The sequence below is a fragment of the Pinus tabuliformis genome, chromosome J, assembly GCF_031772625.1.
Source record: "Pinus tabuliformis cultivar Carrire ecotype Pingquan chromosome J, CPIR1, whole genome shotgun sequence".
NCBI classification, from domain to species: domain Eukaryota; kingdom Viridiplantae; phylum Streptophyta; class Pinopsida; order Pinales; family Pinaceae; genus Pinus; species Pinus tabuliformis.
In genome coordinates this window covers 29,993,356-29,999,899 of record NC_142295.1, presented here as the reverse complement: position 1 = coordinate 29,999,899, position 6,544 = coordinate 29,993,356, and the positions used below count along the sequence as shown (strand labels likewise).

The following is a 6,544-nucleotide window of genomic DNA, read 5'->3' as shown; positions in this document are numbered from 1 at the left end:
CTCCAATCAATTTCTTATATAGACATCGAATTACATACTAGGCCTTTTAATTTAGCCAATTAAAATATAGAAGATTATTATTTTTAACAATTTGCCAAAATAAGAATTAGTTTGAAATTGAGTGTCGAAATAGGGAACGATTTTGGTGAATCATTCCTCTTTTCCTGGAGTAGCTGTTGCTGGAAGGTGTGATTCAACTGCCCTTCAATTCCGCGTAATGACTTGCTCATTCGTTGCTACGTCCCTCGTAGCCTTCATATACGGTGCTGAAAGATTCAGTCATAATGGATACAATGAAAGGCTCCCCAGCTAGAGTTAAAGGATCTATCAGTATAATTAGAAAACCATTCCTATTACCATAAACAATATCTATAAAATGGCAATCACCAACCATCACAAGTAATGATGGATCATAACCGAAGTATTTTTCAATGTCTTTTGCTGCTCGAGATGGCTTCTTTGATCCATGTCTTATAACTTATATCCCAATAAGCTCATCCAAAGCTTTTGCTTCTGAACCATCAAGATCATATTGATAAAGCCCAACATAATTGTTGGGCAGAGCAATCTGCCTCTGAAATATAGATTTACAATCCTATAGGGAATCTGCAATGGCGGGCCAAAGATAGGGCGCGTAAGGGGCAGTTAGCGTATTGTCTTTATCGAACACAATCCCTTGAAATCCTTGCTCCTTTAGTTATTTCCAGTTGACCCACCTTATATCTGGGACTTTTAAATGCGACAGAGCCAAATACTGCTCCCTGAATATAACTCTCAGGCTCGACACAATGCCCGTGGAATTGAACCTATGACCTAACTTCGCCCACATTGTCTTGGAGCCCACACTTTCTTCTTGGATATTGCCGGCTACTGTCATATAAGCGGTCTCATCTGTAGGCATAATTCCCAAAGTAGGAAAGAACTGCCTTACAGATTTTTTGAGCTTAAATGAAACCGATAAGATACTGTCATTGTAGCTTCAGGACTGACATTTGGCTTTACTACAAGCTTGAGGCCTAACACTGATCGAGTGAGGACCTTTATAGACATTGAGGTAAGATCAGTCCCGTGGTGATAATCAAGGCCATCTCTCCACTTCGGCAAGTATGTCAAGGGCATGTCTTGTCGTGCCATCTGCAACATGCTCTTTCATGTGTTGAGGGCTTGCCAAAGTGTGTAGTCTGTGTATCTTGCCCAACAATATTGGCCACAATTCGAGCCCCATGAACTGGAGGGTTCGAGTATAGGCACAACTTCAACTGCAATGATATCAGTGTAAGAGTTTGCATGCTCCTAACAAAATACCATTGCCTTCATGAACATAGGATAAGACCAGGTTTGAGTTCATCATAGTGCAGGAAGCCATAAAATGGTGCAGGCAGGTAAATGCAATGGTGCAAGCACGTAAATCAAATGGTGCAGGCACGTAAATGAAATGGTGCAAGCACGTCCTAAAGTATAATCAAACCAGTTTTAATCCCGCAACATACAAGCCTTAATTAAACTCTCATTAATGCTATTTTAATCTTGTTAAAACAAAGAAGTAACAACTACTCTTCGAAAATAATCATTTAGCCAATCGACATCATGAGAGAAATAAATAAAAATAAGACAAAACGGAGACCCAACATCCCCCCATGTTAACCATTTTGCATGTTCTCATGCAAGGAAATCTAATACTGTTACTTCCTCGCAAAAAAATATTAGAAACATTTGTAGGCGTTCAAAATGATGTTCCTGCAATTTTTCGTGATCACATTTCCTGCGCTAGATAAATCTTGCTCTAAAACAGATTGTCCGCTAGACTCTTTATTTTCTTAAACTGATTTCAAGAAAACCTAAAACGAAAACTGCCATAAAAAACTAAATTGCACGGATGGTGTTATTACATGAATAAAATAGCTAACTTTTAAAATTTCCAAAAGAATATCTCACAGGTATCCCTGATTAGAAGTTTAACTTTTAATATCCTCATTGCAAATATGAGTAACCTATTTTTTTTTTTTTTTTTTAAACCATAGTGTTAAAAGTGAACATAGAAATACCTTCCCACAGTGATTATCTTACCATTATCCATGTATAATTAAAGGTCTCTTATCTGGGCATAATGAGCTACCTGCACTAAGGGTCCCATGCCCATAAAAATCATTCCAAAAGGATAGAAATCCAAGGCATAACAACAGAAGGATGTTAAAGCTATTCTCAAAGATATTAATAGTGAGTTTAGGGAAAGGAAAAAACAACCAAGTAAATCATAGTGTAAAATTAACTTTAATACCACAGGTGTTAGGGCCTAAATCTACCTTAGGCTGAGAAAGGTAGGATCTAGGGTAACATCAAACCACGCTTAACCTGATAGCTAGCCCTACCAGGTCGGGAGAGGGCTCTCTCCTTGTCAATCTCAGAAAAGATGGCCAATGAAAGCTTGAGATGACTCATGTAATGACTGATTTTAGGCTAGGTATGTGTACAGAGGTGTTTGATTGATTTTGATGATGTTTTGTTGGCTTAAATGTGAAAGGCAGATTTGGGCCTGGGGAATGAGGCTCAGTTTTGCAGAGATCTCTATAGGGCAAGGTAGGCAAGTGATTTTGGTACTTCAAATTGAGTGATATGGAGAGATTTTAGACAGGTGAGGAGTTGGAGAGGGCATGAAAAACTCAGGGATCCTCTTAAAACAGCTGAAAACATAGATAACTAAACAAACCCTAGGTAGAGCACTGCACTTTCAGTGTATTCTACCTTTAACCTTGTTTGTTTTATTTAAGATGAAATAAAGAGAGATATGGCATACATAAAACACATGTAGACTTAAAATTACAGAGGAAAACACAATACCAAAGCAAAATGCCACATGAATCCCATAAAGTGCTGCAAACCACTGGTCTATTCCTTAGCCAAACTGCTGAAATGAGTATACAATGAAGCTCCAAGCTTTCCCAAAAGTCCAACCATGCTAATGACTGAAAAATTACAAGATATAGGCAACCAAAAACTCATCCTAGCCTCTAGGGGTCGAGCTCATAAGATTATGAGCTGTTCCAACAAAATCTAAACTGAGAATTAAAAAGTAGACAGTGGAACAGCTTGCCTCTAAAAACTAGGAAACTGATTCATTCAGTTGCAAACTACTTTTTGATGGATGAATATACCTCTGAGAGTGAAAATGTAGCATAATTACATCAAAATCTATCAATTCATATTAAATTACATCATGAGTTTGACATTTAGAAGAATAAAAGTCAAACTATCAAGAAACTAGGCGAAAAACAGAGTATTTTTGGTCAAACTGAGTAAAATTCCTCCAATGTGCCACGCTGATTTCCCTATACGTAGCGCCTTTTGTAGCTGATTTTGGAGGCCTTCCTGGTGTCCAAATTTGCTCCAAGTGGGCTTATTGGAAAGGACTGCTTGTCTAATTTCTAGCACAAGTGGAATTTTTGAATTTGGCCTCCATTTGCCCCTCCAAAGCTGAGTTTTCCCAAGAATGCTTCCTATGCGTAAAAAAAGGGGCAGAAAGGTCATTTTTGAGGTGTTTTTGACCTTTTTGGAAGCCCAAAACCTATCAAAATTTCATGGCCATTTGTGAGCATGCATATTTTTTAATAAAAAATCCAAATATGTTGATTTTTCCTCAAAATGATGCCTCCATCAAAAGCGAGCGCCAGGTGGCGTGGTGCATTGGGCAGAAAACTCTGTTTTTAAGGCAAAATTTCCAAAATTACAAAAAGTGCCCCAAATTTTTTGAAATTTGAGCTGAGTGTCCTCCATTAAGTGCTATGCTGGGCCAAGGAAGCCTCGGCCAAGATCTGAAGTTTATCTTGCACTTTTTTCCTCCTTGATGCCTTCTTCAACTTAGCCTTCAAGTTCCTGATTCTTGCTTTGCACACCTTGTTTCTCGCCAAGTAGTGGGATGCCATGTTCCTCAACATATTTTTATCATTTTTGGCCTTCTCCAGCATCCTCTCCAAGTTCAAGTTTGTCCTTTCAAGCCAAGATTCACGATCAGCTTGGATTTCTTGTTCAAGTGTTGTCAACTTGGTTTTCCTCTTCTTGGCAGCTTGCCATTTTGCTTTCATGTTTTGGAGCTCCATGATGATTTTTTGATCTTCTAGTTGTTTATTCCTCTACTCCAAATAGTTAATTATCCACTCGGCTCTTTCCAGATTGAGAGACAAATGATGAATGTCATCTTGCTGCTCCCGAACGACTTCTTTGAGCTTTGTGAGCCCAAATCTGTGTCATCATCCTGAATGAGGATGAAATCTGCCTCTTGACCCCCTGACGGTCCCTCATCATGCAAAGGCTTCTTACCCTTGTCCTGTATCTGCTCTACCGATGGCGAAAACGAGACCCCTTCCACCCTGGGTGGAGATAGTACTCGTTTTGCTATTGTTGCAACTCGGCAAGTGAAGTGGGCTCCTCCCGGTTATGTTTTCCACTTTTGCGAGGCCTACTTGGTGCATGCATTTCTCTAGAAGAATCACTGATTTTCTCCTCATCTCTGTCATAGGAAGGATCAGACTCCATGTTTGCCAATGTTTGAGTTTTCTTGATGAGTATGAAGAGATTTATGGTGTCTTTAGGTTTTTGCTGTCAAGGATGAGAATGTATGAAGGACTGTGGAGGAAATGTGTATGAGGGGTTTTGGGAATATTGCTGTCAAGTTTCTAGGGAATAGAAAGGTTTTAGGGACAGTAATTAGACTTTTGGGACAACAATTAGGGTTTGGGAAATATTACTAGGGTTTGGGATAGTAGGACTAGGGATTTAGGATTAGTGATGTTAGGGATATGGGATTTTGGGAATGAGTTGATGAAATGTAATGAGAGGGAAAAAATGAAGGAATAAAGGAGTGAGGGAGTGAGAGATAGCTAGGAGTGGAATTGGTAGTGAAACATGCAATTTGCAAACCCTATGCAACTGCTTTTGGCAAGAAATGTAAAGAGGTAGGGTTTTGATTTTTTCTCATTAAATCACCATAAGCACCAAGAGAAATTCATTCATTGGTCACGGAGGGATGTTAAATTACTTGGGAAATGAAGAATTTAGCAATTTGAGAGCTTTGGTGGAAGATTTGAATGTATTTTAGGCTTTTTAGCCGAATGCGCTTTGCCATCTCAATGCGTCGCGCCAGTTCATTTTTTACAATGCAGAGGACTCCCCAATGCGCCGCGCCATCTCAATGCATAGCACCTTTTTGCAGGAGACTTTTGGAGGCCTTCCCTGTGTCCAAATCGGGTACATGATATCTTGTTGGAAACCTTATTGAGTCTACTTTCCAACCCAACTTGAATTTTTCAATTTGGACTTCATTTGCCTTTTCAAAAGTCAAATCTCCCAAGACTAGTCAAAATGTGCAAAATGAGGCTGCCTCAAGGCAGAGTGCTGTTGCAGTCAACTTTTGAAGGTCTTCCTAAACTCCAAATTGAGTTCATGATAGCTAATTGGAAAATTATTTGTGTCTAGTTATCATTTGGCTCATCAAGAAAGTCATTTGGCCAATCAAGCTAGAAGAAAACTTGATTTTCCCAAGGTCACTTCAGAGGTGCATCAATTCTCCTGAGGCAACTGTATTTTTGACATTTCTCTAAAACCATGACACTTGTGTAAAAAGTGAAGGAGGTTTTTCTTCCTTGGCATATTTTGGACAAAAACCTCTCTCAGTGTTCCAAAATTCATCTTTTCTTGCTCAAAAACATCATTGAAGTAAAACCTATCCCGATGTGTGGAACTGAGGATTTGTTAGAATGAAGAGAAATGAAGGGGATAAGGGGCTTCTAAATTCTTGAGAAAATTTTGGGAAGTAGGGAGGGATGCTAGGAAGTAGGGTAAAGTGGAATTTCAAAGATTGAGTGAGGGGAAGGGGTCCAAAAGGGAAAAACACAGGTCTAACCTAGAAAATTGCCAAGTTGTAGCAAGAAACTAGGGTTTGTGGGAAAATGAGGAATTTGAGGGATATCAGCGATGGGAAGTGTTTAATAAGGTATATTAAGGATAGGGGAAGGTCTATGAACATCAGGATACAAGTTTTGTTGATGATTTGACCATCCAAGGGAAATTTCCTTCAAAACCCTAGGAGAGGGAAATGAACCTTACCTAGGCACAACTGAAGCATGAACAAGGTGTAAAATGACCCATTGGAACCTGACATGATGATGAAAACCCTCTGAATGATGGTACACTCAGCTGAATGGTGACATGGACTGACATTTGGACAACTTTGAAAGGAGTGAAAACAAACCCTAGACCTAATACCTAGTGACCAAATTTTGCTTGAAGACTCACTGAAATGATAAAATTTGACCTTGACACCTTAAAATCACTTTGTAAGAGCATGTTTGATCACTGGAGGAAGGATGCAAAGACTGACACTAACATCGGCTCCAATGGGGATGGTAGCTCCTTGGAGGTGCGAAGAACGGTAGATCTTTGGCAGAGCAGACAGTGCCTTCTTCCATTGGGAAATGGAGTCAAAAACTCAAGCTGAAATGCATGATTGAAAACTGATGAATTGACGACACAAATTGACTCTAAACTAAAA

General features: G+C 39.3%; 1 pseudogene; it reads right to left on the bottom strand.

Moving 5' to 3' along the window:
• Positions 1–226: 226 nt before the first annotated feature.
• Positions 227–901, bottom strand: LOC149225273 (phosphatidylglycerophosphate phosphatase 1, chloroplastic/mitochondrial pseudogene; annotated as a pseudogene).
• Between the last annotated feature and the right edge of the window lie 5,643 nt (positions 902–6,544).